We start from the raw sequence: 11,691 nt of genomic DNA on the forward strand, positions 1-11,691 counted from the left end.
ACATTTTCTTAATCCATAATACCTTAGTACAATTAGTTGTTGTTGCAACACATTCTGATTTTGTTGTTGATAATGATGTACAACTCTGTTTCTTGCTCAACCATGAAATTAATCTACTACAAAGAAAGAATTCTCCACCGGTGGTGATCTTTCTATCATCTACATCTCCTGCCCAATTGTACCTTGTAGGTGTCAGAAAATCCTTTTCATTGCTGATTCATGATTTTCCTTAGGATTAATCTGAAATCTTGAAACAATACATACTGCATTCATAATATTAGGTCTTGTTTGTGTCAAATATAGTAAACCTCCAATCATAGATTTATATCTTGTCGGATTAACAGGTTTTGATTCATCCTTCAATGGTAGTTTATCAGTTATAGTCATAAGAGTACTTACAGGTTTAGAGTTTTCCATACCATATTTCTTTAGTAGTTCTTTCAAGTAATTTGATTGATTTATGAATATACCTTTATCAGTCTGTGAAATCAGCAATCCTAAAAAAGAACTTTATCTCCCCAATCATAGACATTTCAAATTCTTTCTACATCTTATTAGAAAAGTCTTTACACAATCCTTCTCCTCCAAAAATGATATCATAAACAAAAACTTCAATAACCAAGATATCATCATTAGTTACTTTGTAATATAAGTTGCTGTCAACATTACCTTTAGTGTAACAAAGCTTCAAAAAATATTTTTCCAATCTAGCATACCAGGCTCTAGAAGCTTGCTTCAATCCATATAAAGCTTTCCTTAACCTGCAAACCATATATTTGTCACCTGTCAAAGAAAATCCATCAGGTTGTTCAATGTAAAATTCTTCTTAAAGATCACCATTCAAAAATGGACATTTAACATCCATTTGATATACTTTATAGGTCTTGTGTGCTACAAAAACTAAGAATAGTCTGATTGCCACAATTCTAGCTACCGATGCAAAGGTTTCATTGTAATCAATTCCCTCTTTCTGTGAATATCCCTTACACACTAATCTTTCTTTGTTTCTAATTACCTTACCATCTTCATTAAGGTTATTTCTGAATACCCATTTAGTTCCAATTACATTTTTGTTTTTAGTTCCGAGAACCAATGTCCATGTGTTATTCTTTTCAATTTGTTCCAATTTATATTCCATAGCCTTAATCGAATGTTTATCTTCGCATGCCTCATAAATAGTTTTTGGTTCAATTTAATAAATTAAACATACCTCTTCAGTTTCCAGTCTCCCTCTAGTTATAACACCTTGATATTTATTTCCAATTATTTGACTTTCAGAGTGATTCAATCTTACATACCTGGGTGTGTTCAGTTGCTGCTATTCTTCAGTCACTGTGGAATTCTTAGATGATTCTAGTGTGACTGGATCAACATTCTATACCGGTGTACTTATTGTAGGTGTGAGGCCCTACCCCAATCTATCCTATCTCTTTAGTTATTTTCATATTAGAACTATTTTGGACGCTAGTTTTGACACACTATGAATATAGAACTTTTTATGATCCCACGATTTTTTTTGGTAATATTGATATATATTTGATGCTCCATTTCTATGCCTTGTGGATTATAGAATATTATATGATTCCAGATTAGGGTAATATTGTGATGATGTATGTTATTAGCCGAATTTCAGGATTTGTTATAATGCTAGAAATATGTTTGCATATCTTGTAAATGGATCAAATTTTGAGGATTATGATGAATTGCGTTGATTTGTGACAAACCGTATTTTATAATGACAAGTCTTTGCAAAATGAATGTATTATATTCTGATTATGTGTTTTATATTATATGAGGCTATTGGGAAGTACTAATGTTTAAATTGAGTTGTGCAGGAGATTATCCATGTGACCATGGAAATATTATGGAGAATCGAGCCTAGGCCTATGCGCGTTAGTAAAACCAGGGGTTGTCTATTTGGAGAGACAACACCCTGTATGTATTGTATTTTATTCGTAAATGTAAAATGTTGCATGAGTGTAAATTGTATTTATTGAATTGTTTAAATTATTTAAGGGACAATTGCCACGTGTGTATAGTGATGTGGAATTATTTTGTAGTGTCACTTGACACCTATGTAGTATGTTGTGTTGGCAATTTGTCATGTCACCTTTTTGGAGAGTCTTATTTTTTGTTAATTGTTATATCTCCTATTTATCCTTGAAGGAACCAAGAAACCTAGATTAGTGAGCCACAAGGAGGGTCAACTCAGAGTTGACCCGTAGGTTAACTTCAGGTGGACTTTCTAAGGGTCAAATCAACTCCTAGAGTCAATTTTAGAGCATTTCTATTAGGCCTCATGGGGTACCTATGGGTAAAGGCCAAAATTGGCCATGTGTCTTCCCCTTGGGACTTGTTTAACCACCCAAAAAAGTGGTTTTCCCAAGATGGACGAATTCCATCTATAGGAGTGCCCTCCTTGGTAGGATAACCTTCTTGAAGGGAGTGATCCCTCTTCCACATTCCATTCCCCTTCTCTAGGTACCTAGGTTAGGGAGTGTGTAAGACCTAGGGAAGACCAACCCAATGGGGGATCCCTCACTCTATCCAAGAGGTTGGAAGGAGTGAGAGGCCTTCTTAGGCTAAGAATGGAAGCTTAGGGAGCTAATCACCCACTCTCCATCCTTGGAGATTTTTGGAAAATTTTTGAGGAAAATCAGTCTTAGGATAGCAGATTTGGGGAAAAAGGAATTTGTAAAAAAGAATTAGAGGACTGGGCAGCTCTTCATCAAGCTTTCCCTTAGATTTCCTTTGGCAGGTCAAGGTTGGTGTTATTTTTCCCCTCTTATGTAAATGTAAAATTGTTATAGAATGTAGGAATGGAAATTGTTGTAACTCTTTATTTGTGTTGTATTGTAAAATTTATGTGTTCTTGTTTATTTCTGTTTTATGTAATGTTGTGTTTGGGGAGTGTTCAAGACCATCCTTTCCTTGGGAGGAAAGATTGGTCTTAGGGGTGGAAGGAGCTTGACAGCCCTTAGGGTGAGAGGTTCTCATTTTGAGAGTGATCTCAAGGGTCTGTCCATGAGACCCTTGCTGCTTTCTTTTGTGTTATTTCACTTGGGGGTCATAAGGGGGAGCAAATATGGAATGCTTGCCTTTTTGGGGGTCATAAGGGTGCAAGGATTAAGAATGATTTTTGGTTATGCTTTCATGGGTGCCATGAGTTGGCTGTAAGTTCTATTTAGCAGAATTCTCCCCTAGGGTACTTGGTCAACTTCCACCCTAGTAAGGCATCACATTTTGTGATGGAGTTTCAGCTTGGGAGGGGTGTCTCTGTTGTGTTGATTTCTTTTCCCCTTTTCCTATTGTATTGCTTCGTTGTAACCCCATCTAGGTCTTGATTCTCCAAGCTCGGGGGTGGCTTCTGGTAAGCCTAGGCTGGGAGGTGAGCATCACATGGTCACAGTCCTAAAAATTTTATATGCAGGTTGCTGGGAAAAAGATCTAGGAGTTGTAGATTTGGTTTGCAGATTTTTATTCAGATACAGTTTCCCTATTTAAATGCAGAAAAGCAAAAAGAAAATGCAATTTTATGATTTGTAGCAAAAAAAAATGTATATGTAAATAAAGAGCTTTAGGTTGTCTTCTTTTATCCTCTGTATAAAGATTAGGAATGAAAAGACTGGTTAGTTTATTCACCCATTTTATATATGGGCCATTGTAAATTAATAATCTGTAAGCAATGTAATCTTTACTTAAAAATTTGATGCCTATTATGGTCTTGTAGACTACATCTAAATCTTGTCTATTATCTTGTTCATTTTCTGCAATTTAAAGAAAAAAAAAAGAAAGGGATGCATTAGGTTTCGTTATTTACTTGCATAGTTAATTACAGCTATTTTATTGTTGTAAACACTGTTTAGACATAGTTGAAAAAGAACTAGTATTTTCGCATTGCTGTAAAAGCATGATGTATGACTGAAAAAAAAAGAAAAAGAGAAATAAGATTTATTCATAATGCTGTTAAAAGACTAAGATCAGAATGTTTAGATGTTAGAATCTCAAAACAATATAAGGGTTTCCAGCCCTATTGTCTTAACATTTATTTGAATATATCTGTAAATATATAGGTATATATATATATTGAAAATATATATACACTTATATACATATAGATATATATATAAATTCCTTTATGTGTTTATTCTTGCAACAAAAAAAAGAAGGAAACACATTTTGTCCTTGTGTATTCCTGTTATAACAAAAATATATAAAAGATTACATGCTGCTGTGTTAAAAATAACTCAAAATAAACTTCCTAACCCTATCAAGCATATATATATATATATACCCCTGCATCTGAATCATACTCAATGGATACCCTTAAAAAAAAGGGGTATATGTATGTATTCTGGTCATAGCAGTGAATACATATATATATGTATAAATATATACATATGAAAATATATTTATATATGTATATATAAAAATACACACCTATATATATATATTTACATATATATATATATATATAAATGTATACTTTAAAAAAAAAAAATGAAATATTAAAACATTTAAAAAAAAAAATGTAGGAAATCGCGGGCACCGAGCTGCGGACCACTGTGTGATAACATAGTGGACAGCCCATGGCTGAGCCACTATGCTACACACAGTGGGCGGCGCCGAAGGGCACTGCACTATGTAACACAGTGGAGCGGTCACGGTCGCCACTGTGCTACGCATAGCGAGCGGCGCCCGCCACTGTGTGTATACATAGTGGGCGGCGGTTATGCCATCTGCCACTGTGTGTGCACATAGTGGGTGGTGCTACCACCACTATGTGTACGCACAGGGTGCCCGGGAGAACCCCGCGCCAACTTCTCCGCCCTTCCCTCTTCGCCAATCCCTCCGCCGTACCTGCAATCTCACACTACGAAATCAAAAAAAAAAAAGGGGGGTTTAATAAACCCTAACCCATTTCGGGTTAGGGCATAAAATGATAAGAATTTAAAAACAAAAAAAAGGGGATAAATAGAAATGCAACCCTAACCCCATTTCAGGTTAGGGTTAGCATTTTATAAAGAAAGGATTTTCTTATTTAAGGAAATTTTAAATTTGGGGATGGGAAATTTAAATAGGAGCTTTAAAATTTAGTTTTAATTATTACATAGGGTTATTTTAATTGAATTATTATATGTTTTTTTTTAATTCCTTAGAAAAATTAAATTTTAATATAGTTAATTTTAAAGGGGTATTAAAGCAAAAAGTTAGTATATTTGGCAAACTATACCCTAAATCAAATTAATTTATTTAATTAGTCAATGGATCATCCTCAATTTAATTGTGGACAATTAGGTTATAATGTAAATGGGAAATTCAAAAGGAGGGATTTGTAAATTTATGAACCTTAAGCCCTTGAGACCGATTTTTGGACGGATTAAAATTAAATCATCAAAATTAAGGGTTTAGGGAAAATTAGAATTGGCTTTAACTTATTATCGGTTTTAGTGGGTAAATGGCACTAATTAGGAATTTGAACCCCTATCGGTTGGATTTAAGTAATGAATTCACGCGTGCATCAATTATTTTATAACATTATCATTTTATGGTCGGAAATGATTTAATACATTGAGATAACCCATTTATCCCTCATTTCATTTTACGACAACTTGTTAAAGTAATTGAGCTAGCTAACAAATTCGTGACACTGATTAATCCCCACCAAATAAAGTTGCTCGTTCGAGTTGGTTAATTAACTTAACCTTAGTAAGTGAATTTATTTACACCCTAGATAAGACAAAACTCTAATAAATTTATTATTATGTAGGATATATTGCGAATTCATGTTGTCAAAAAAAATTTGTTGTTCCGTTTTTGTGCCCAAAAGTTGGGCATGACATTTTGGTATCAGAGCAAGGTTTCCGACACTAGGAACCTTTCTCCATTACGTTTAGCTTTAATTATCTAAATTAACCAAATATTTTTTCCAAAAAAAAATATAAAAGTAAAAATATAAACATGTGAAAATAAAATTATTTAATTAATTTTTTATTTTATTTATTTATTTTCTCATTAGGATGCCTCCGACTATGCAATAAGCTCGCAAGCGCGGAACGGGTCCTAAGCATACACGTATGGCACGCGAGGATGTTGCTAGGGAGGAACCAGTTATAGAAGGGAACCCAGAAGCACCTCCCGAACCGCCGGTTGACCCTAACCGAGACATCTTGCTAGCTCTTCAGAACTTGATTGGGATCGTGCAGGATAGGCTTCCAGCAGTGGATCGTCATGCAGACAATCAGAACTTAGGGAGTCATAGGTCAGTAGAGAGGGAACGAAGTAGGAGTCCACCTCCTAATTCCATAGAGGGCGAGGCAGAGCATGAGCCGAAGTCCATTCACCTGCCTGGACCACCTCCAGTAGCAGCACCTATGTACTTTGAGAGAGAACGTCAGGAACCAGGAGACCTGATTAGAGAGGTTTTACGCCTCCAGCCACCATCTTTTGGAGGGACTACTGACAGAGTAGAGGCTGAGGCATGGCTTTTGAGCCTAGATCGGTGCTTCGCATTGCGATCTTATGAAAGCAATCTGAAGGCACGAGTTACAGTCCACCTTCTGAGATCGACTGCCTCCACATGGTGGAAGTAGGAGGAATTCAAGTGTGGACTCACTGCAGATACCATCACATGGGAAATCTTCATAGAGAGGTTTAAAGAGAGGTACCTATTAGAGCACTTCAGGCAGCGTCGGATCGATGAGTTCCACAACCTTCAGCAGAAGGGTCTCTCAGTGACCCAGTACGAGAGTAAGTTTATTGAGCTCCTACCTTATGTAGATTACCTGAAGGATGAGAAGTTGCTCGTCAACCGATTTGTCAGCGGACTTAATGCTAGGATAGCAGGGCCAGTGAGGATGGCCGCTCCCGGAAGCCTTCGAGTTGCCGTAGAGAAGGCCCTTATAGCTGAGGAGATTCAGATTAGACCACAGGACACGAGGGATCGGTTTCAGAACCGAAACCCGGTCCCCCAGTCTTTCAGGTTTCAGAAACCCCATTGGAAAGGCAACCACAAAAATGTTTCGGGGTCCTATAAACCCCCTCCTCCGCAGCAGTCATAGCAGAGTCAGAGACAGAGGCCCCCTTAGGGACAACAGGGCTCCACACCCAAGCAGTGGCAGTCATAGGGTCCTAGGTGAGACCAGAGAGCACAGGGTACATATACACCTCCGGCACGGGCTCAGTAGCCCTCCAGGGTTGGGTACAGTGGTTCTAGCCAGACAGGTGGGCATCCTTTCTCCAGGCCGCAGGGCACACAGTTCCAGGCACGCGGTGCTTGCTTCACGTGTGGAGCCATGGGGCACATGGTGAGAGAGTGTCCACAGGGTCAGATGACAGGAAATCAGAGGATGGCAACATCAGAGCCTATAGTTGGGGATATGGGCAAGTCCCATAGAGTCTTCGCAATGGTTGACAACCGCTAGGCAGAGCACCAGGCCACAGTCATCAAGGCTACAGGTAAGATCAGAGGTAGCATTATTTCTATATTATTTGACTCAGGAGCAACTAACTCCTTTATATCTCCATTGGTTGTGGAGCGTTGCGGGCTAGTGGCAGTAAGGCAAAGTGTCAGTTGGGAAGTGGAGTTAGCTTCAGGGGCTAGAGTGTTAGTTGATTCAAAGGTTAGGGGATGTCTGCTCCAGATTGGTAATACCACCACCTTAGTAGACCTTAGAGTTACGCCACTCGGATCTTATGGCATCGTACTTGGCATGGATTGGCTTTACGCCCACAGAGCCAAGATGGATTGTCACTTGAAAAAGGTCGAGTGTGAGGATGATCATGGTGCTCCCATAGTAATCACTGGGATTCAGAGACCCGTGTCTCTTCGTATGATATCCGCTATGCAACTTAAGCAGAGCATGCGGAAGGGATGCCAATTGTTTGCTATCACGATCAGTGATAGAGAGGAAGAAAATGAGAAGGAGCCTTCAATAGATGATCATCCCATCCTTGAGGCATTTGCAGATGTGTTTCCTGATGAGCTACCTGGTATGCCGCCTAGCAGGGAGATTGACTTCCACATAGATTTGGTACCAGGAGCTGAGCCAGTTTTGAGAGCACCTTATATGATGACCACTCATGAGCTTAATGAGCTCAAGATGCAGCTAGAGGAACTCTTAGAGAAGGGTCACATTTGTCCTAGTGTCTCCCCTTAGGGTGCACCAGTCATCTTCGTGAAGAAGAAGGATGGATCCCTTCGGTTGTGCATGGATTACAGGCAACTGAATAAAGTAACCATCAAGAACCGCTATCCCTTGCCGCAGATCGATGACTTGTTTGATCAACTTCAGGGTGCTAAATTGTTTTCCAAAATAGACCTGAAGTCAGGATATCATTAGTTGAGGATTGTGGAAAGTGATATCCACAAGACCGCATTTCGCACTAGATATGGCCACTACGAGTTCACTGTGGTCCCATTCGGTCTTACGAATGCTCTAGCTATATTCATGAGTCTCATGAATGGGGTATTCCACACCTTCCTTGATCGATTTGTGATTGTGTTCCTCGATGACATATTGATCTATTCTCAGAACAAGAAGGAGCACGAGGAGCATTTGAGGCAGGTTTTGCAGTGTTTGAGGGACAACTAGTTGTTTGGCAGTTTGTCGAAGTGTGCTTTCTTTAGATCAGAGGTCAAGTACCTAGGGCATGTTATATCCAGAGATGGGATCTCAGTTGATCCATCAAAGATCAGAGCCATTATGGATTGGCCAGCACCTACCAGTGTGACAGAGGTCAGGAGCTTCATGGGATTAGCAGGATACTATAGACGCTTTGTTGAGGGATTTTCTAGAGTTGCACACCCCATCACATCCCTCCAGCAAAAAGGGAAGAAATTTGAGTGGACAGAGAAGTGTGAGAGGGCTTTTCAAGATCTAAAAAGGGCACTTACTAGTGCACCTATTCTTATTGTGCCAGACCCCACGGCCGACTTCATGGTATGCACAGATCCTTCCTTAGATGGATTGGGAGCAGTACTTATGTAGGAGGGTAGGGTTATAGCATACAAGTCTAGGAAACTTAAGACTCACGAGCTTAACTACCGTACGCACAACCTAGAGCTTGCAGTGGTTGTACATGCACTTGTGAGGTGGAGACACTTCCTTTTAGGTCATCACTTCGAGCTTCATTCAAACCATCAGAGTTTGCAATACATCTTCACCCAGCCTAACCTTAATGCACGTCAGAGGAGATGGATGGAGTTCCTTTGTGAGTATGATTTTGATGTTCACTACATCAAAGGAAAGGAGAATGTGGTCGCAGATGCCCTAAGTAGGAGACGACATGAGGTTTACACCATATCCATGAGCATAGATTTGAGAAACTGTATTTTGCAGTGATTGCCGGAGGATGATTGGTATCTAGAGGTTTGTCAGAGGATCCATAATCAGGAGGCCCTGGAGGGGAAGTTTGTGGACTACTCTTTAGTGCCCGACGGTTTATTACGCCATAGAGGGCACATCTGTGTACCCTCTCTTGGGGGTTTGCGAGATTTCATTATCATGGAGGCTCATAGAGCTCCTTATGCAGCACATCCCGGGGTTAAAAAGATGCATGCTAACTTGAGGCAGTTATATCATTGGCTAGGAATGCGGCAGCTTATCGCCGAGTTAGAAGCCCGATGCCTTGAGTGTTAGAGAGTCAAGGCGGAGCACCGCCATCCAGGTGGGTTACTCCAGTCCCATGCTATACCAGAGTGGAAGTGGGATACTATATCCATGGACTTCATCATTGGTCTTCCTATGTCATCTCGTCGCCATGATGCTATCTTGGTGACAGTTGACAAATTGACCAAAGTGGCCCACTTCTCACCAGTCCGGACTACCTTCACAGCTCCAGCAGTGGCACAGGTGTTCTTGCGAGACATTGTCAGGCTTCATGGTGTTCCACGCAAGATTATTTCGGATAGGGATTCCCTCTTTACTTCTTCCTTTTGGAAGGCATTGCAGGCAGCATTGGTCACCAAGCTCAATTTCAGCACAGCCTACCATCCAGAGACAGATGGACAGACAGAGCGGGTTAACCAGGTGTTAGAGGATATGCTCCGCATGTACGTCATGGATCATCAGACCTGATGGGAGGAGTACCTGCATTTAGTAGAATTTGCCTATAATAATGGGCATCACACTTCTTTGGGGATGCCACCTTTTTAGGCTTTATACGGCAGACCATGCAGGACACCTTTGAGTTGGGACCGTATTGAGGATAGAGTGGCCATAGGCCTTGAGATGGTCCATGATATGGAGCAGTAGGTAATTTTGACTAGACAGTGCCTTAGAGAGGCACAAGATAGGCAGAAGAAATATGCAGATGCAAAGAGGATAGACCGGAGTTACATGGTTGGGGACAGAGTTTTTCTGAGAGGGCGACCGCATAAGAGTCCAATCCGCTATGGAAAGGGTTCTAAGCTTGCACCTCTCTTTGTGGGACCTTTTGAGATCCTTGAGAGGATAGGACCAGTTGCTTATCACCTAGCTTTTCCACCTAGCCTATCACGCATCCACGATGTGTTTCATGTGTCAGTTTTGAGAAAATATATCTATGATGAATCTCATATTTTAGATTGGGATGCCTTGCAGGTGGAGTCGGAAGGGCAACTAGCTTTGGAGCCCATTCTCATTTTGGCTCGCCAGACGTTGGCCCTTTGAGGTTGAGAGTTGGACCAGGTTAGGGTCCAGTGGGATTGCTATGATGAGGTTACAGCTTCATGGGAGGATGCAGCACGTATGAGATCACAGTACCCTCATCTTTTTGATGAACTCCAGGAGGACGTTCATGCCTAGAGGGGGAGGGTGTGAGGCCCTACCCCGATCTATCCTATCTCTTTAGTTATTTTCATATTAGAACTATTTTGGATACTATTTTTGACACACTATGGATATAGAACTTTTTATGATCCCACGATTTTTTTTGGTAATATTGATATATATTTGATGCTCCATTTCTATGCCTTGTGGATTATAGAATATTATATGATTTCAGATTAGGGTAATATTGTGATGATGTATGTTATTATCTGAATTTCAGGATTTGTTATAATGCTAGAAATATGTTTGCATATCTTGTAAATGGATCAAATTTTGAGGATTATGATGAATTGCGTTGATTTGTGACAAACCGTATTTTATAATGACAAGTCTTTGCAAAATGAATGTATTATATTCTGATTATGTGTTTTATATTATATGAGGCTATTGGGAAGTACTAATGTTTAAATTGAGTTGTATAGGAGATTATCCATGTGACCATGGAAATATTATGGAGAATCGAGCCTAGGCCTATGTACGTTAGTAAAACCAGGGGTTGTCTATTTGGAGAGACAACACCCCATATGTATTGTATTTTATTCGTAAATGTAAAATGTTGCATGAGTGTAAATTGTATTTATTGAATTGTTTAAATTATTTAAGGGACAATTGCCATGTGTGTATTGTGATGTGGAATTATTTTGTAGTGTCACTTGACACCTATGTAGTATGTTGTGTTGGCAATTTGTCATGTCACCTTTTTGGAGAGTCTTATTTTTTGTTAATTGTTATATCTCCTATTTCCTTGAAGGAATCAAGAAACCTAGATTAGTGAGCCACAAGGAGGGTCAACTTAGATTTAACCCGTAGGTTAACTTCAGGTGGACTTTCTGAGGGTCAAATCAACTCCTAGAGTCAATTTTAGAGCATTTATATTAGG

The sequence above is a fragment of the Cryptomeria japonica genome, chromosome 6 (assembly GCF_030272615.1).
Source record: "Cryptomeria japonica chromosome 6, Sugi_1.0, whole genome shotgun sequence".
In the NCBI taxonomy this organism is placed as follows: Eukaryota; Viridiplantae; Streptophyta; class Pinopsida; order Cupressales; family Cupressaceae; genus Cryptomeria; species Cryptomeria japonica.